General features: G+C 33.9%; 1 protein-coding gene across 1 annotated transcript in view; it reads right to left on the bottom strand.

The window, feature by feature from the left end:
- Window positions 1–12,786, bottom strand: part of LOC149942678 (uncharacterized) — a 53,366-nt gene extending 40,580 nt beyond the window's left edge. Inside the window, exon 1 of the mRNA XM_090178295.1 lies at window positions 12,425–12,786. The gene's annotated coding sequence lies outside the window, so the exon portion shown is untranslated. The remainder of the gene's footprint in view (window positions 1–12,424) is intronic.
- Window positions 12,787–21,590: the final 8,804 nt, after the last annotated feature.

Raw genomic sequence — 21,590 nt, 5'->3', positions numbered from 1 at the left:
GACAATTTGCATTTGCTTGAAAGAAGCCTTCTATCATCGATGACAATTTGCATTTGCTTGAAAAAAGCTCACGGTTATCGATGACAATTTGCATTTGCTTGAAAGAAGCTCACTATCATCGATGACAATTTGCATTTGCTTGAAAGAAGCTCACGGTCATCGATGACAATTTGCATTTGCTTGAAAGAAGCTCACTATCATCGATGACAATTTGCATTTGCTTGAAAGAAGCTCACGGTCATCGATGACAATTTGCATTTGCTTGAAAGAAGCTCACTATCATCGATGACAATTTGCATTTGCTTGAAAGAAGCCTTCTATCATCGATGACAATTTGCATTTGCTTGAAAGAAGCTCACTATCATCGATGACAATTTGCATTTGCTTGAAAGAAGCCTTCTATCATCGATGACAATTTGCATTTGCTTGAAAGAAGCTCACGGTTATCGATGACAATTTGCATTTGCTTGAAAGAAGCTCACTATCATCGATGACAATTTGCATTTGCTTGAAAGAAGCTCACGGTCATCGATGACAATTTGCATTTGCTTGAAAGAAGCTCACTATCATCGATGACAATTTGCATTTGCTTGAAAGAAGCCTTCTATCATCGATGACAATTTGCATTTGCTTGAAAGAAGCTCACGGTTATCGATGACAATTTGCATTTGCTTGAAAGAAGCTTACGACCACCGGTGATGACAATTTATGCATGCACGTAATAAGCTTATGACTATCGATTTCAATTTAACGTATGTACGAAAGAAGCTTACGAACAATCCGACGCAAATTTGCGTATTCTCGAAACAACCTTACGAAATCGATTTCATTTTAACGTACATAAATAAATTTACGATCATCAATATCAACCTTGTGATCATCGATTACAATTTAGCGTATGCATAAAAGAAGCTTGCGACCATCAATATCATTTTAACGTACGCATAAAAGAAGCTTGCGACCATCAATATAATTTTAACGTACGCATAAAAGAAGCTTGCGACCATCAAGATAATTTTAACGTACGCATAAAAGAAGCTTGCGACCATCAATATAATTTTAACGTACGCATAAAAGAAGCTTGCGACCATCAATATAATTTTAACGTACGCATAAAAGAAGCTAGCGACCATCAATATAATTTTAACGTACGCATAAAAGAAGCTTGCTACCATCAATATAATTTTAACTTACGCATAAAAGGAGCTTGCTACTATCAATATAATTTTAACGTACGCATAAATGAAGCTTGCGACCATCGATAGCAATTCAACGTAGCGCAAAAGAACCTTACGACCATCAATATTATATCAACTTACCCATAAATGCAGCTTGCGACCATCAATATCATTTTAACGTAAACGCATAAAAGAAGCTTGCGACCATCGATGGAAATTTATCGCAGGCATAAATGAATCTCACAGAGTTGTAGTTTCTTCGGTATATTTCGTAAAGTTATATTTTTGATATTTCTCAAAAGCAACTATCGAAAGTCATACTGCGCGTGTATCTTGGTCTGGAATCTACGGCAACAATTCGAAAGAGCGGAAACGCATCAGCTGCCAAGCGAGTCACCCATTAAAAAACGAAGGCTGCTGCCTCAAGAACAAAGTGACTCGCAAATGGAAAGAAATAAAGCCAAATAAGAGAAAGCCTTCTGCACCATGTCCCCAGCTCCACTCGTCGAACGAAAAAACCGCGCGTAACAGCCCAACGCCCGATAACAGAATTTCAAACAAGAGGTCCCCGGACCGCTTAGAAACGGGAGCCACCCTCGACCTTCGAAACGACTAAATTCACAGACAGACGAAGAAACCGAACCGAGATAGATGGACGGAGTTAAAGGTAAAGGGTTGAATTAGATAAATTAATAAACAGAGCCCGCAGCGAACGCGGAGCAATAAAAAAATAAAAGTGCTTTTAATAATACCACTTTCGAGAGATACGCTAAACGGATTTTTAAGCATTATTTGATTATAAGACATTACGTTATGCAGCTGGGTAATAAAACGGATCAACAGGCAGACTTCACCCTGCCCCGACACTTCCTCCGTCACCACTGACAGCTGATTTCAAAGAGGTCAAGATCGGCTCGAAAATACGTCAGAGCAGAAGTTTGTAATATCTCTTTTTTGAGAAACAATCATCAGCTTATACTGCTAAAGTTATTTGAAACAGGTACGAGATCTGTTTTTTTAATCAACGTTTCGGAAGTTAAATAATTAAAATGAAACGTGTACCTTTGCGGGCTCAACGTATCTTTCATTGGGTGCGAATAATTAATCACGGCCAGGCCCGACAAGAGAGGGGGGAGCCGGTACAACTTACCAGGGCCCGTTCTGTCTTGGGGACCCTTGCAGCCTTGGGAGCCCAGGATTGATCAAACGATAAATACTTATGCCGGGTTTCTGTCCGAAAACGTATAACTATCTCCACTGCAGTATTAACTGTAAACTTTGGGGCCTGGAATTTATATTTTACCGAGGTCCGGGCCCGCTGTCTGTGGCCCTGATCGCGGCTCAAAATTGTCCAACTATATTACTCCGAAATATGTTCAAATTAAATTTACTAAAATACCTCATTTATAAGGAATCTTAATTTAATAGATTAAGAAAGTCAGTACAAGACGTATTTATTATTTTATTATAATTATCATATAATTATAGTTTATTATTATTATAATTATAATATAATTATAGTTTATTATAATTATAATTATAATATAATTATAGTTTATTATTATTATAATTATAGTTTATTATTATTATAATTATAGTTTATTATTATAATAATTATAGTTTATTATTATTATAATTATAGTTTATTATAATTATAATTATAGTTTATTATTATAATGATTATTATTATAATATAATTATAGTTTATTATTATAATGATTATTATTATAATATAATTATAGTTTATTATTATTATTATTATTATAATATAATTGTAATTTATTATAATTATAATATAATTATATCTTTCGAATCACATGGAAAAATTAAGCGGGATCTTGTTTCGAGTGAGCAAAATTATTCGCATATCAAAATGATGCTTCTCACGAAAGAAATAAACGATAAACTTCTGTTAAGAGTAAATTTTAGGCTTAGGAAATGCCCTTAAAAAGACCGACATTAGGTACGTTTTTTATCTATTGTATTTTGTAGTTTACTAAGTACGTTGGCCTTAAACTACTTTTGAAACTTTTGCTTTGAAAACTTTTTAATCTAACTTTTTCCCCGCTAAACAAGTCTTCGAATGGTAACTCTATAGCTTAGCGGAGTCAGTTCGAACAAAGGGAAAATATGGAAATATCTTTGAAAAGGGAATTCGGGAAAAGGGGGAAACGAAATATAAAAGCCAGTCTACGTGATGGCGAAATCCAGTTCTTTTTTGCAGTCATCTTTATACAATAAGCGCGTTTGCAAAACTGGCCTTGAGCGATTTTTTTTTCATCTTTGCTAGAAACTATAAACACCCCTTAGACTTATTATTATCTCTGGTTCTTTTAATTTTAACTCAATTCTTTTTGTGACAATACGCCAGGCTCGTGTTTCTTTCCCTCTACCATAATTACACGGAATGGGATACAAATTTATCAAAGCCTCGTTTATATTACGCTATCGGGCCTGGCTTATACTCCCAGAACAATCGTTTTTTTTGAACAGACGGAAATTTTTACATTATTTGTTATAGATAAAATGGAACACTACATGTCTTGACTTTTAAAGATCGTCTTTAATGGTTATGTAATTATATTGGCCTAGGGTCGATCTCGATGTTTCACCCCTCAAGTTCCTTAAAATAATATTTTATTTTATTACTACTAAGATATCAAATCTCTTTACGGGTTTCAATGTTTGATTTAAATCAATTTTGTTAAAATCGGCGTTATGGCTTACATGTTATTTAAATCAATTTTGTGTAAATCGGCGTTATGGCTTACATGTTATTTAAATCAATTTTGTGTAAATCGGCGTTATGGCTTACATGTTATTTAAATCAATTTTGTGTAAATCGGCGTTATGGCTTACATGTTATTTAAATCAATTTTGTGTAAATCAACGATATGTATTAAATGTTATTTAAATAAATTGTTTAAATCAGCTGTGTGGAATTAAATGTTATTTAAATATATTTTGTAAAAATCAGAAATATGAATTAAATGTTATTTAAATAAATTTTGTAAAAATCAGAAATATGAATTAAATGTTATTTAAATAGATTTTGTAAAAATCAGAATATGAATTAAATGTTATTTAAATAGATTTTGTAAAAATCAGAAATATGAATTAAATGTTATTTAATTAAATTGTTTAAATCAGCTGTGGGAATTAAATGTTATTTAAATATATTTTGTAAAAATCAGAAATATGAATTAAATGTTATTTAAATAAATTTTGTAAAAATCAGAAATATGAATTAAATGTTATTTAAATAAATTTTGTAAAAATCATAAATATGAATTAAATGTTATTTAAATAGATTTTGTAAAAATCAGAAATATGAATTAAATGTTATTTAAATAGATTTTGTAAAAATCAGAAATATGAATTAAATGTTATTTAATTAATTTTTTTAAATCAGCTGTGGGAATTAAATGTTATTTAAATAAATTTTGTTAAAATCAGAAATATGAATTAAATGTTATTTAAATAAATTTGTTTTAAATAAAAGATTTGAATTAAACGTTATTTAAATCAGAAATATGAATTAAATGTTATTTAAATAAATTTGTTTAAAATCATAAATATTAATTAAATGTTATTTAAACAAATTGTGGGGTGGCGGAGTGGTTAGCACTTTCGCCTCGCAGCAAGAGGAGCCGGGTTCGATACCAGCTTGTGGCACTGGGTGAAAACTCGGAACAACTCCTTTTGCGTTGAGTTTGCAAGTTCTCTCCCCACTGGTTTAAGGAGTTTTTCCCCGAGTTCTTCGGTTTCCCCTTCCATAAAAACTTGTCGAGGTTAACGGTAATAGTTAGTGTAGGGAGCTGTTGGCTCGATCTCGTGGCATGCAGGGCTTGCCACCACCCTCCTACGCATTGTAACCCGGCCACCTGAATTAATGGCTTCAAAAGTCGCTTGATGACTTAGGCCAAAGGTGGTGCCTTGGGTATTAGCCTAGCTGATTATTAAGTTGGTTTTAAATCAACGATATGAATTAAAAATTATTTAAATCAATTTTGTTTAAATCAGAAATATGAATTAAATGTTATTTAAATCAATTTTGTTTAAATCAGAAATATGAATTAAAAATTATTTAAATCAATTTTGTTTAAATCAGAAATATGAATTAAATGTTATTTAAATCACTTGATTTAAGTTATCTATTATATTTCAGTGTATCTATAGCAATAACTGTCGATATTGTTAACCTATTTGTCGGAAACTATCCGCTCTGCAGGCTAGCTGGTCACACCCAGTAGATGACCTTTCTTTTAGGCTTGAAATGCGATGCTGTCTTGAAAATTTCGGATAAAATTATTTTGTATAATATTACTGTCGTATAATTTTTAGCCGATTTGGTTGAAATGATCTGTGTTGATTAAATATGGTCGCCATCTTGGAAAATGGCGGATACCGTATGAAATAACTACGGTTATTTTTATTTGATTTGGCTAAATTCTATGCCATCCAAGAATTGGAAACCTCACTGATTCTTACTCGGTTCATTTAGGTGTAACGCAATTCAACTAAATTCTAGTTTAATTAAGACTAATTAAATAATAAGCGCGAGTTCTTAATTAAATCGAGAAGAAGAAAAAACAATGTATAATTCTCGGTTTATGGTACAAAACTTGAAATAATTTTAAATATAAAAATAATTTAAAATCAAATAAATCAATTTTTGATTTGAAAAAAAAAGCGTTTTATTAATTAAATAAAGACGCGTATGGATTTTTAAATTAAAATTATTTAAGAAACCCGGGTACAAAATGCTAGAGCTCTCGCCCTCGTAAGTCCTTTGTCAATTTATTAATTAGATAATCTACGAGCTTTTGTTTAAAGTACTTAATTATCTTATGGACCGGACCTTGAAAGATTTTAATATTGAACCGTTTTATTATATTTACCATTCAGAAAACCAAATTGTTGTCAAATGAATAAGATAATTCCGAGCGATCGAATCCAAAACACGCGAGCCCTTTACTGATACGCCAATAACGAGCGGAAACAGCACGGTTCAAATCAAAGTACATTTTAACGACTAAGCGAGCTCGAACCGATCATTTGGAATTCGCAAGGACACTTTTTTCTTTCCACGAACGTTCAATTTAATTAACTTTGATAGGATTGATTACGTATGTGGACTAAATTGTGTCCGCCGCCAATTCCGTTCTAGCAAAAGGGCCTAAAAGTTAATTAGATTTGGGTACGGCGGGGGGGGGGGGGTGAAACGAATTATGACGTAACTGAAGCTATTAATTAATGTGAAAATTTAGAGAGGAAACTCGCGACCGCCCGAAATCATGTCCATTTATTGAAATGAATTTCGCGAATTGTTTTACATATTCAGCGGCATTACTGCGTGGAAATTAATTACTCGCTGCTTCGTTGAATAATCAAACAGTTTACGCTAATGAAGGGTTTTCTGCTTTTAATGAGTTTTTCGCCTCAGCAATTAAAAGAAACATTTTAACAAAGAGACTGAAGGGAAATACTTCATTGCCGACACGAGCCGAAGATGGACAACTTTCATTAATGGACTAGAAATCCGTTCGAACTTGCTACTAGCAAATAATGACATTTATATAAATTGCTACTATAAAAATGTTTTTATTTTAACAATTACACCAGTGTTGCCGTACTCGTCGATAATTTCGAGAAAATTTTTGTACGATACTTTGTACGATAAAGTACGTTATTTTCGATAATTCGGTTTGAACTTACGATGATTGTCGAGTTTAAAATAGTGATAATTAATATTAGGTTTTTTCTTTTATTCAAGATTTATCAATAGACCTATTTTGATTTAAGGGTTGATATCGTAAAAAGTAAATTTCAACCAAGTTAATCGTGAATATTCAGACAAAATTAAAATTTAGCGCCAATTTTCAAACGTTCTTTAATAACGCGGATTTACCCGAAAACTATTTTTCAAGTTATTAAAAGTGTTCTGGTGATTATCAGTTGATTAGTTAATGAGGTATAATGTAGCTTTAACTATAATTATAGGATGTAAAATGAATGTAGCTTTAACTATACTAATTCAATTATTGAATGTAAAATGATTGATATATAATGTAGCTGGTATAACTATACTAATTATTGAATGTAAAATTAATTAGATATAATGTAGCTTTGACTATACTAATTATTGAATGTAAAATTAATGAGATATAATGTAGCTTTAACTATACTAATTAATGAATGTAAAATGAATGATATAAAATGTAGCTGTAACTATACTAATTATTGAATGTAAAATTAATGAGATATAAGGTAGCTTTAACTATACAAACTATTGAATTTAAAATAAACGAGCTTTAACCATACTAACTATTGAATTTAAAATTATTGAGATATAAGGTAGCTTTAACTACACTAATTATTGATTTTAAAATTATAAAAAACTACTTTAAATACAATTACGTAAAGGTATTATAGGTAAAGGAGAAAACGAATAAAATATTAAACCAAATACTGCGCGTGAAATATCCTTCAATAAGAATGTCCTTAATCCGATATAAATCGACAAATCGGAGCAAATCGCGTTTTTTTAGAAATTTACTTCGACAAAAAGCAATTGTTTCCGCACCTTTTTCGTCTTTCCTTGTGTGAAAGTTCTATCAGCGTTTGAACAAAGATATCACTGTTTGGTTTTTGCTCCTCCAACGACAACAGTCAACTAAGGATATGTTTGCGTGGTTGATTTTCGATTAACCCTTTAGTTATTTAACAAAAAACCTTACTGGTGTCAAAATACGATATTTGCCAATTCCAAAAAACGTCATTTTGTTAGAATGGTTTGGACTAAAAAGCTGGGGTTTGTTAAAAATGACGTTTCGTTAAATATATTTTAAACTAGAATCTGTTGAAAACGCAATTTTCATTCTGTCCTTAATTATTTTAAAATTGTTAATTTTCCTTTTTTAGGCAAACTTATATAGTTTCAAAATTGATTAACTATTACGCTAGGTACCTTTCTAAATGTAAGACAACTTTCAAGTTTTTAATTTAACCACTTTATAGTCGATTTATTAATTAATCAGACGTTTTAAACTTAAAATGCTACCTAAGACTAAAAGCAGAGAAATATGAGGCTATTTTAGACTTTTATAGAAGTCTTTGCGACATGCTTGAGTTCTATTTTAAGCTATCCCACCAGTGACAGCACTATTAAAGGCTAGAAGACCTTCGTATTTTTATGTTTATATACTTTAAAGTAACTTGGTTTTCAATTATATTTAATATTTAAAATTTACAATTTTTTATAAAAAATGTGTAATGGAATTTAATTTGCTACCATTACATGCATTTATTTCCAATAACAATTTTTTATTTCTAACTAAATGGCTAGAAAATAAATAAGGTAGATTTCGTCCCCCAGCGATTTAAAAATAAGGTAGATTTCGTCCCTCAGCGATTTACTACTCCGTCTGGCGGAAAGAACTGGTACTAAGCTTTCACCTTAATCGTGATCATTCTGCTGATTACCCCAATTTTAACGAGACATCAGTCTTCAGGTTTTGTTTACTTTCAGGAATTCACGTGAGAATTTTCAATAGAAAATTTAATAAAGGAAAAAATTATGTTTTAAAAAAAATATTTTTTTAAGTAACTTTTTCCTCAAATGTAATTAAAAACGTTTTCAATGAAAGTAATGAGAGTCCGTGGGGAAAGTAAATTAAGGAGTATACGGCTCGAGTTTTCCTGCTTTAGGAACGTGGTTGTTAAAAAATCATTTAATTTCTCTTTCATAATTAACTTTCTGTAATCGACGCTAATTTTCCTGGTCATTCAACACGTGAAAAAACTTAATTGTTGCTCAGATAAAATTAACGATTTACAACCAACCCTGACGATGACCTAAATAAGTCGTTTTTTATAAGTTTTTAATACACAGCAAAATAAATACCGTTGTTTTCAAAATGTTTTTATGCTTTTAATATTGAGCGCAATAAATAAAGTTATTCAAAACATTTAGTTTTTAATAATTGCGGAAAAGACCGTTGTTTTTCCCATATTTTAACTTTTAATATTGTGTGCAATAAATACCGTTATTTTCCAATATTTTAAGCTTTCACGATTGTGCGCAATAAATGCCGTTATTTTCCAATATTTTAAGCTTTTACTATTGTGCGTATTAAAAGCCGTTATTTTCCAAAATTTTAAGCTTTTACTATTGTGCGCAATAAATACTGTTATTTTTCAAATAAATTAAGCACAATAATTTAATTTTGGAAATTTTTCAAACAATAATTTAATTTTTAATTTTCAAACAATTATTTAATTTTTAATTTAAAATAATAATTTAATTTTTAATTTAAAATAATAATTTAATTTTTAATTTAAAACAATAATTTAATTTTTAATTTAAAACAATAATTTAATTTTTAATTTTAAAACAATAATTTAATTTTTAATTTAAAAAAATAATTTAATTTTTAATTTTCAAACAATTATTTAATTTTTAATTTAAAACAATAATTTAATTTTTAATTTAAAACAATAATTTAATTTTTAATTTTAAAACAATAATTTAATTTTTAATTTTAAAACAATAATTTAATTTTTAAGCTCTACCCATTTGAAAGACATATGACCTTCAAATATTTTCGACCCAATTTATCGGATAATTTCACAAATATATTCTTTCATCAGTACCGCGTCAAAACTAAGTAAAAAACTATAGAAAACCGCAACGGCGAAATATTTATCACTTCAAATGTAATCCAATTTCAAATACGCCTTTTCCTACAGGTGTAATGTTTCGACAAAATAAATATTACCCGCCGCTATATTTACGTAAGATAATCCAGCCGTCACGCGAGGGTCTAGTGACCTTCGATATAAAAATAACGATTCCATTATTACACTCGCGTTGTTTCTATATACAATTTAAAATAAAAGCTTGATAAACAAAATTGCAATTTTCCGCGTCATGTAGCATTTTGAAAAGCGAGTGTGACAGCTGATAAGGAGGGAGATCTCTTTATAAAATTGGATCGCCTTTCGTTTAAATTAAGCTAGCGTGATTTATATAAGTAGCCGAGGAGAAGATGTCGTATAGCGGAAAGACGCGTCTCGCTTCACTTCAACTAACTGACGCTCGTCAAAATGTCCAAAAATTTATAGGTTTCGTTTTGCAGCCTCGCGACGTCCTTATTTCCACAATTCGAAGCTTCATATTATATTCAAATAAAATATTATCGCGTACTTGATAAAAGATTTTAAAAGGAAACCGGTTTCAACGCGTTAAATACAAACGCAAACACGAAGAAAAAGTTCCGAGAAATGCCAAGTAAAGCTTATAATCTTTATTGATATTTATAGGTGTAAAATGCTTGCTATTATGAAAGTTCCCATCTGGTTCAATAGCCGAGGAGCTAGTCACTGACGTCATCAAATGTACAAAATTTCATTTTAGATAGTCAAGGGAATTGATAGAAAGAATTGAGATAACTCAGTGGAAGTCTTAGAAAAATTTACAGAGTTGAGTGGAAACAGTGAAAAATTAATAAAACTGAGTGGAAACAGAGAAAAATTAAGAGAACTGAGTGAAAATCATAGAAATATTAAGAGAACTGAGTGGAAACAGAGAAACATTTACAGAGCTGAGTGGAAAAAGTGAAAAATTATAGAACTAACTGGAAACAGAGAAAAATTAAGAGAACTGACTTATGAGTGAAACTAATAGAAAAATTAGCAGATCTGAGTGCCAACAGAAAAAATAATAGAACTGACTGGAAACAGAAAAATTTACAGAACTGAGTGAAAATCAGAGAAAAATTTACAGAACTGGGTATGAATGAAATCAGAGAAAAATTTAGAGAACTGGGTATGAATGAAATCAGAGAAAAATTTAGAGAACTGGGTATAATTGAAATGAGAGAAAAAATTTACAGAACTGGGTATGAATGAAATCAGAGAAAAATTTACAGAACTGGGTATGAATGAAATCAGAGAAAAATTTAGAGAACTGGGTATAATTGAAATGAGAGAAAAATTTACAGAACTGGGTATGAATGAAATCAGAGAAAAATTTACAGAACTGGGTATGAATGAAATGAGAGAAAAAATTTACAGAACTGGGTATGAATGAAATCAGAGAAAAATTTAGAGAACTGGGTATGAATGAAATCAGAGAAAAATTTAGAGAACTGGGTATAATTGAAATGAGAGAAAAATTTACAGAACTGGGTATGAATGAAATCAGAGAAAAATTTACAGAAATGGGTATGAATGAAATCAGAGAAAATTTTAGAGAACTGGGTATGAATGAAATCAGAGAAAAATTTACAGAACTGGGTATAATTGAAATGAGAGAAAAATTTACAGAACTGGGTATGAATGAAATCAGAGAAAAATTTACAGAACTGGGTATGAATGAAATCAGAGAAAATTTTAGAGAACTGGGTATGAATGAAATCAGAGAAAAATTTACAGAACTGGGTATAATTGAAATGAGAGAAAAATTTACAGAACTGGGTATGAATTAAATCAGAGAAAAATTTACAGAACTGGGTATGAATGAAATCAGAGAAAATTTTAGAGAACTGGGTATGAATTAAATCAGAGAAAAATTTACAGAACTGGGTATAATTGAAACGAGAGAAAAATTTACAGAACTGGGTATAAATGAAATCAGAGTTAAGATAAAGAAAATTTAGTATAAAATTAAATGTTTTTCCAATTTAATCAATATTGCATAAATGTTTTACGAATCAAAGACACGTGACGTTGTTGGCGAGGTCGAATTAACTAATGCAATGCCGTCGGACTTTCCGCGCTCTTCTTCCAAAATTACTTTCAGAAAGGCAATCACAATGTGGCTCTCCAACCCCAATTTACCCCCCATTTATTCTCAAAATTCTTAGTTTATTATTATTATTCATATTCAATCTTTATTAAGCTCAATTTATCAATGAATATTCACGTTTATCTTCTTTTTTTAAATTTTGTATTTAACCATTTTCAGACCGCCCATAAGCCTGTTGTGGCTTCGTGGTCTTTGTTGATGTCAAATAAATAAATAAATAAATAAATCAGCGCGGCGTATTGTTTGTTAAAATCGCGGTATTGGCTCGAAAGCGAAGCGAGTCTTAAATTAGACTAAAAATTTACTTAAAGCTACTTTTTAGTCTAATTTAGTTACGAGACGAATTAAGTCCAGAATGTCAAGGCATTCAATCCTCAGACTATTACGACAGCACGCCTTACAACGCGAGAAGGACCAATAAACAAGCGTGTCTAACCTTTCGTCGATGCCCTGATGTATGGCTTTATTCTCCGGTTGTCTTCGGCGTGACTCTTTCAGCGTCTCGTTGTCGCTCTCTTCGCTTCCGTCAACGGAATCTGGCAAGCTGGACGTCACGTCCTCGCTCGTTAGCCGCGTCCATCAGCGCTACGAATGACGCCTTTCCCAAATCGAATGTCTTTTCTCAAGACGCCGTCGCACTAAGAGAGTCCGGATCAAACGATTAGAACGGAATCGGCGTCCGCGATTCACCAGCGCTCGTTCGGGAATGGAGCACAGTGAGGGAACTCGCTCGCTCGATGTCAACTTTACATCGAAACCCTCGCCTCCTTTCCAGCCAGCTACCTTCGCGTCGCACTCTGCCGACTAAGAAGTGGCGCGCGCTATTTGATTTCGGGCCTCGACGGAGGCAGCTCCCTCTCTTGTGCGGATTGCGTAATATTACCGAACGGGGGGGCGACGCTGGGGGAGCAAGCGTTGCTAGGCTACGATCGGGAGAGCGAGACAGAGAACGTCGAGTCCATTTTATTTTTCACCGGGATAAAAAGGGGGGGGGGAATTCAAAGTCGAATAGGGAGTAGATGGAGAGGGGAGGGGGGTGGAAAAAATAGGGAAAATACGCCGAGACTCTCGTCGATATTGATTCGCTATAGGGGGGGGAGACAGGGGGGAGACACTTTGGGAGCACGCGGGACGTAGCGCGAAGGGTTGGGGGGGCGAAGAGGGGTCGTCAAAGAGTTCTGTTATTGATGTAACGCTACTCTCTGCCCCCTATTTCTGTCCTCCCCCCGTCCGTGCTACTCCCGAAAAGGCTCTTGGGAAGAAAGGAGAGATCCTGCCTCCCAAGACACGCGAGCGTGAGCGGCTGGAGAGATTGAGGGAATGCCCGGGAATTGGGGGCTCTAGATTCGGGGCCTAGCCCCCCCCCACGTTCCTTTGAGACGCACCGAGTGCTGGGGGTGGGGAGGGGGCTGGAAAGCCTCGCTAACCTTCGAAACTATAAGTAGGCGATTTGCATAATGAAGGTGCTCCGGGAATTGTTACAAGAAAGTAAGCGACGGCTGATGAAAAGCGTCAGCCATAGAGACAGACTCCTTTCGAGATGGTGGACGAGACTGGTGGCTGCAAGTACTTGTACCTTTAAAAGAGCGCCTAAGTGATGACGTTAAATCGTAACAAATATAAAAGATAAATTGCGTTTATCGTCTAGGGTACTTTACGTTTATTAACTTCCAACAATGTTATGACCAGGGTTGGACGTAAAGCCCCATTTTCATGCTCGCTGGTAGCGGATAAAAATCGTCAAAATTCGCTTCCGCGACTCGCAAGCGTGAAAATAAAGCTAAAATATCTGTTTGAAACAGATCGACGCGGAAAGTGAAAAAGTGTATAGCTGAAGCGGATTTTGACGATTTTTACCCGCTGCCAACGAGCATGAAAATGGGGCTTTAGGCACTAGTCACGGCATTTGACTACTAAAATAAATACTCTAACTTCTAAAATTAATTGAAATCTGGTTGCTCACTAGTCAATTTGACTAGTGAAAAATTTACCTAAATATGCATAAATAATGGCAAATATGGCGTATCGTAAATTCATCATTCATCAATCCCATTTTATTTAAACCAAAATCACATCATGTAACTCGAGTTATAATAACCTCCTATTTTAATTCTGACGGGTCAAGCAAAATGTTGGCTGTCCTTCTTATTTTTATACCCCCATTAGTTAGTGACGACTAAAATAAATTAAGGTAAGAGGCGACTAAAATAAATTAAGGTAAGAGGCTCAGTAGTCAGGCTGACTACTAAAAAAAATATTCTTATGTCCAACCCTTTTTATGACTTAAGCCTCGTCTATTGAAATATATTTTCACCGGAAGTAGAAGCTAGATTTTCGTACTTTATCAATTTTGTAGTTGCTATTCTTCTTCTATATTTTCTATGGTTGAACCTCGCTCAGAAAAAAAAAGCTAATTTTTTCAAAATATAAAATCAAAAACAAAACCATAATATTAAAGTACTTGCCGATTTGACTTTTTGTTACAACTCTAAAACCTCAAATTCCACAAGGAAAGCCCGTACAAATTACCTGGGCCCGTGCAGCCTTGGGGGCCCAATATGGAACAAACGAGGGGGTTATACTTCTCGCCTAAAATGTATAGTTATCTGCAATAGTTAAAGGCCTAGGTTTTCTTCTGCCTGTCCCCCTTAAATTAACTTGCCTGAAAAGCAAATACCCTGGTGGTAGGCCAACCGCTGAACTTGTTGGCCCACCACCAGGGTATTTGCTTTTCAGGCAAGTTATTTTTAAAAGGGAACAGGCAGAAGCAAACCTAGGCCTTTAAGGCACTATTGGAGCCTAATATTTTTCCAGGGCCTGGTGGTAATTGGCGCTATTTACGGTAATAAAATGTCGTATAGCGTGTTACCCCATAATGTTTCCATGCAGAATGTACTCCCTTTAAGCTAACAAAGTACTCCAACATTTATTACCTAAATTCAACAAATTCTGCATATCTAAAAAAACCATGCTGAATTTCTGGTTGTTTTTTAAAAATAATGGTTAGAAACTTGAAACTGAATTAAATCAAATGAGTTGCACCGTGTTTTGAATATTCAAAATTTTGCATTTCGAGTAAAATTGCCAAAAATACCATCCATTATAATTTTAATGCTAAAAAAATCAAAATTATATACCTCTCGAACTTTGCGCTCTAAATTTTAAATTAAACCAACAAAAACAGTCGTACAAAATAAGGAAGAAAACATTCGGTAAATATAACTTTGGAGTCTTAGGACCAAACAACTACGTGTACGTAACAAGTGAATTATGCAAATTAAGCGAGAGATAGAGCGAGATGTAACCTCATTTGGTATTCCACGCAGACACACTCTTCCAATTTTCGACCAAACAACTTTCCCTTCCAAATTTCAATCAGATTCGACGATGGAAAAAAGAAAAACCGAGGATTGCGAAGAAAATTGCAGTTGGAGTTTAATAACTTCATATTGGAACGAAGGGGGTTCCCCCCCCCCACACCAAGATGGGGGGTATGGGTCTAGCCCCTCCCCCCGTTCCCTAGCTCTATAATTCCGCGAGGTCCTTCTTCAACGCTCTTTAATTGATTGCCAGACGGAAGAAGCGACCCCAGTCCTTTTTAGGTAGGAACCCCAACCCTCGACCGTACCCTTCGTGGAGTAGCTGGGCGAGAGGTAAAGTCGGCTCAATCGAAACGTAAATGAGAATGGTAGCTGATTAATGGGAAAAATACGAGAGGAACAATGGTATAGTTAGAAAGTGCCATCTGGTAGATGAACGAGGCAAAAGGTCCACCCGACCCCCTTTTCGCCAGAAACGGTATCCCTGGAGGGTGTGGATCGAAGTCTGGGTGCTATACTCATCTCGAATATTAAGGAAAGCCAAATTATAGGGTCTCTCTCTTCTCCGGTCGGTCGAATCTGACGTACTCGATGCAGATCGAGCCGGGAGGGGGGAATAAAGATGCTAATTCAATAATGTAGGCCGCTAACAGGCAGCGGCAGCGGGCGGAAGAGTGGTTAGCGTTTTCGGGGCTACCCTGTCGATGCCCCCTCACTTTTCCAAATTGTAAATATAGGCGATTACTTTCATTTAGGTATAATCTGATTAACGGGCGGCCGAAATTAACATGAAACAGAAGACGGGCTGCAACGAAGAAGCCACCAAAAAACACTTGTCGTGGACCCTCGCATAAAGTGGTTCTCGAAACAGATTAGATCCTTTAACGGGCTGCTGGTGGGGAGGGACTTAGTTACTGTGTCGAAAATGTGCTAGCCCGGGGCTGTTGATGGTCGTTCACTCCGGGGTTCTAACGTAATTACTACAACCTCAAATTACACCAAAAACATATATACCGTCGAAAATATAACGTTACTAGTTTTAATTAAGAAGGCTTTTAGAATAATTAGTTGCAAAAATTATGTTCAAATATTTTGTTAAAAATCTTCAAAATATTATGTTGCCTTCTCTTAGACATGGGAAATTCTTATTTGAAAATTCAGCATGCAAAAAGTGAAATGATGACGCGGAAAAATACTACACTTTGATCTTCGTTACAAGAGGTAAAAGCCTAAGTGTTATGTACGGAGCCATCTGTTTGAACAAAACATGTTTTATAGATGTAAATGTTTTAATATATAGGTTTTTAAAGAGGTATGTTACACCATTACTCTAAACACTATACAGCAAAAAAATGTTTGACAATTTATGTGTTCGTAGCTTACACATGGGTGCGTCTTATTTTCGTTTCCATGGTAACGCGTTTTAGTCGGCCATGACATTAGAACGCCGATGGTAGTCACGTGATTATTTTCTCGCAACTAATATGGTCACGCGGTGTTTGCCTCGTGATTTGTGACGTGAACTGTGACGTAGTAAAATGTCATGGCGGCCGTTTTCAGGAAGAGCTTAGCAATGAAGTATACCTATGACGCCATGAGCAAGGAGAGAATTGCAAAAATTTCAACGTTTTTGGAGAAATCTATTTATCATTTCAGGACAAAACACAAAAACGATTTCGAAGCTACTATAAAAGATTTTTAATAACTTGTTAAAAAAAACTCAAAATACGATCCTGAAAAAAAATAGTTTTAGCCAAGAACGACCTCATCAACTTTCAAGCTCGTTTAACTCTAGTAAATTGATCGGAAAATATCCCGAGGTACAAAAGAAAAAATCCTCAACAACTTAATTGGAAAGGGCCAATAAAAAGCAGACATTCCCAGAAGAATAGAAACATTTCGCGTTGGTCAATTACTTATTTTAGTGTCGTCGCTATCGAAAAGAAAGAGACGAACGGCGTCTCTCCGAACTTTATTGTTTCTGGCATTCTCTCAAGAAAAGGAAATGAGGTAATAGTGACGAGGCACGCTAAGAGATATTAACGAGACTAGGGCTGGCTGGCTGGTGCACTTTTATAGCGGCGTCCGCGATAGAGCGATTATTCCCCGCTTGGTTGCTTCCTAATGGTCCGTCACGCGACGCCATCTATTCATCCCCGAAGGTGTTATTTTTTAAACGCGCAGCGCGACATCTAGGGGCCGTAAAATATATATACGGAAAAAGCCAACCTTTATGTCGCAATTGCGAGCCGATAATACCCAACGGAAGAAGGAAACTAGTATAGAAAGAAAAATGTCCCGACACGAATTTTGATGGCGGCAGACAGCGATGCACCCACAGATTTTTTATTCTTTTTTTTATTATTCCTTTTTTATTGGAATCACGAAAGCAATACCCTACGTGAGACAGAGACCAAACAAATGGCCGAAAGGCGAATAGAGTCCGGCGCTTAAGTCGCCATCTATATTCGTCAAATTGGCGAGTAATACTATTTTAATATTAATATAATTCTTAATTTTAATTTTATGTTCATTTATTTCTTAATTTTAATTTTATATTCATTTATTTCTTAATTTTAATTTTATATTCATTTATTTATTAATTTTAATTTTATATTCATTTATTTCTTAATTTTAATTTTATATTCATTTAATTTTTAATTTTAATTTTATATTAATTTAATTCTTAATTTAATGCCTTATTTCAAATTTAAATTCATTTAATTCTTAATTTTAATTTTATATTCATTTCATTCTTAATTTGGATTTTATATCCATTTATTTCTTAATTTAAATTTTATATTCATTTATTTCTTAATTTAAATTTTATATTCATTTATTTCTTAATTTAAATTTTATATTCAATTCATTCTTAATTTCGATTTTATATTCATTTCATTCTTAATTTCGATTTTATATTCATTTCATTCTTAATTTCGATTTTATACTCAATTCATTCTTAATTTCGATTTTATACTCAATTCATTCTTAATTTCGATTTTATACTCAATTCATTCTTAATTTCGATTTTATATTCATTTCATTCTTAATTTCGATTTTATATTCATTTCATTCTTAATTTCGATTTTATATTAATTTCATCCTTAATTTCGATTTTATATTAATTTCATCCTTAATTTCGATTTTATATTCATTTCATTGTGAATTTAAATTTAATATTAATTTCATTTGCCAATGGTGTTAAAACAAAATGAAAATTATGCAATTCAAGCCTTTTTTCCAGAGTATAGTTCTGGTGGTATCTAAGATGGGCCGTACTAAAAAGGTCGTCACGGCGAACGTAGAATATAGATAAAAGGGGGGAGACGGTGGGGGAAGCAGGCCGCCTATAAACCCGTTAAATCACCAGATCTATTTTTGGAAATCATCTTTTGTTGGTAAGGATGGATCGTATATTTTGACCTACAGTTGATCGGAGAGGAATGAAACAGTGTCGTAATTTACGACCACACAGAGCCAGGATGCGATAGTTTTAATAGATGGTAAACATCATGAATAAATTCATTTCTATATTCACATAGATTTATATATATTATCAGAAGTGTATAGAATAGAATAGTTGTTTATTATTCCAGCTAGGAGCAACAAACGCAAGGAGAACGCAGTTAGCCTTTAAACACGCTAACGCAGTGTTGTGTACGAATTTCATTGGACGAACCTTTAAGCTGAACGTTTTACGGAAAGGGTGAAGACAATTTCCGAATTTTCCCCTTCCGATGGCAGCGGGCGCTGAAGCGTCTAACCTAGGAGCAAGAAACACAGCACCCCACACATGGAGAACGCAACCCGTCAAAAGTCGGGCATTTTCCTGTGTAAATTTTGGATTGGTTAGACGCTTTAGCGCCTGCTGCCGTCGGAAGGGGAAAATTCGGAAATTGTCTTCCCCCCGCCCGTAAAACGTTCAGCGTAAAGACTCGTGACGCTCGTCCAATGAAATTCGTACACAACCCTTCGTTAGCGTGTTTAAAGGCTAGCGGCGTTCTCCTTGTGTTTGTTGCTCTTAGGTCTAACCAATGAAAAATGTACGCAAGAAAATCCACGACTTTTGACGTGTTGCGTTCCCCTTGTGTGGGGTGCTGTGTTTTTGCTCCTAGATGCCAGTTAACAGTTTACAGGAAACCAAGTTATTACACAGCAGTTATCACTATTTAACATTTAATTAAATTAATTTACATTTACTTCTTTGGTATGGTCGTTAAGTATATATCTAGATCGAGGCTAATTTTACGTAAAACCGTGGAAATAAGAACCGAATCCCGGACCAAAATCACATATTTATACTTTCTGCATGGTAATTTCCATAGTTTTCCAATGTTATTGTTTTAGAGAGTCACTATGTAACCAGGAAACTATAGAGGTATACACTTGGAATGTCTAAGGTTCCATTTTGACGGTGATACGAAAGCGCGTCGAGAAAAAGGCGGGGCTTAACTACGTCAAGTGTAAGACGTAACACGACATTTCAAATTCATTGGTTGGAGGTTTGACGCGAAAGTAATGCGTCGTCATGGTATCAAATAGGTGATCTTCCCGCGCAAAAAAAAGGCTTATAAAACAATGGATTTAAAAACCTCAATTTGTTATCGTACTTAATATTTTGAAGTAATTATAATGTTCTTCGCGAAAGAAGTGTAGTGATACCTAATTTCACGTATTTGTATGGTTATAAAAGAGATAATCAGGTAAGCTAATAATATAATAACCATGACTAAGCTTAATAACGAGTTTTCGTCGAATGAGGGGAGCGAGGCGAGAGAGTTTTTCTCGTGAGTTTTCCCGCTTTAAGACACGCCCTTTTTTTTACGAGCTTCATGACGGCCGTAAAAATCTTCCTTAGACATTCCAAGTGTATACCTAATACCTATATAGTTTCCTGATGTAACGTATGACCACGCGCAATTTTTCTTGAAAATGTATTTGGAAAAATTAGCTCGAGACTGCATGTTTTAAGTGAATACCATGAACACTTCACTTTTTATATTTATAATACACTTCTTATATTATTATATTTTAGTGCTAATTCAGTAGCTTATCCGTGTGCGGCAGATGCGCAGCTCGGGCCATGGCTCGGGCTATAGTATTAAAACACTGAAATTTCACCATATTTCCAATTTCCATTCGAGAGAATGACTATGTTTAGGGATGCAGCCAATTGGGCTTCTTTTCAAGAAATTGGCTGGAAATAAAGAATTAGCTATTGGCGGGAAATTAGGTTTTTCGTGGTTTTTTTTGGGCTATTTGTATTGAAAATATTGCAAAGAGCCCAAAACCATAAAAATTTTAAATATTTATCAGCTACCATTCTCATCTACATTTCGATTGACCTTACTTTACCTATCGCCACGCTACTCCATGAAGGGTAACAGCTGTTAATTTTTTGCCTTGTTTTGCGAAAAATCAGGCTGCTTTCAAAATATGGATTGGGCGGTTTTTTGGGCTATTTTCAGTTTTATTTTGGCGGGTTTTCGGTTGAAAATCTGGAATCCCTGACAATGTTGAAGGGTAAGCTACTTACCCATAAAACAAATCAAATCAGCCTGGTATCTCATTGGTTACTGACGTCTGCTAGTGCACCGTGTGCACGGGGGAAATTTTGAATATATCCACGAATTGTCTGAACATCGTCATTTCCCCAGAGTGTAAATACAATGTATTATAGCCAGAGATGGGCAAAAAATCATTTGTTGACTAACGAATAAATTTTTTTTTAGTGGTTGTTTATAAATAACGTTGCAAATAATTTAATCGAATAAAAGTATTTGAAATAAATATACTAAAATATTTTTTTAAAACAGTTAATTTATAAATAAAAAGTCCAAAATATCTGTTTTATCTAATCATTTCAAATAAATTTATTTTGAAAATAAAATAGGACTTAAATATTTGGTCATCAACAATTTTCGGTTTGCGTAGTTTACAATTAGATCGTCGAAAATAACTTTATTTGAGAGGGCTAGACACAAGTAAAATCGCTGAAAGTATTGCATTATTTTTAAGCTAAAGACAGTGACGTAAGACCAACATTCAAACATGAAGGCCAGCGCGTTACTTTATAGAGAGACTTTCTGATAATCTTGCCTAAGACCTCTAGTGGCAGATTTCGAAAGTTTGACATAAGAGTATTTTCTCAGTGTGGGTAATGGTTTCTCATAGCGTTACGGTTTTTAGTGTAAATTTTAAAATGAGTTTAAGGTAATTGAAGATAAAATACGCGAAAAAGTAGATAAGTCCATAATTAAAAGGGATAATATAGCTAAATCC

Source organism: Leiobunum rupestre, chromosome 6, assembly GCF_980474605.1.
Source record: "Leiobunum rupestre chromosome 6, qqLeiRupe1.1.hap1, whole genome shotgun sequence".
Classification (NCBI taxonomy): domain Eukaryota; kingdom Metazoa; phylum Arthropoda; class Arachnida; order Opiliones; family Sclerosomatidae; genus Leiobunum; species Leiobunum rupestre.
Note: the sequence above shows the minus strand (reverse complement) of the source record. Positions and strands in the feature narration are given on the sequence as shown.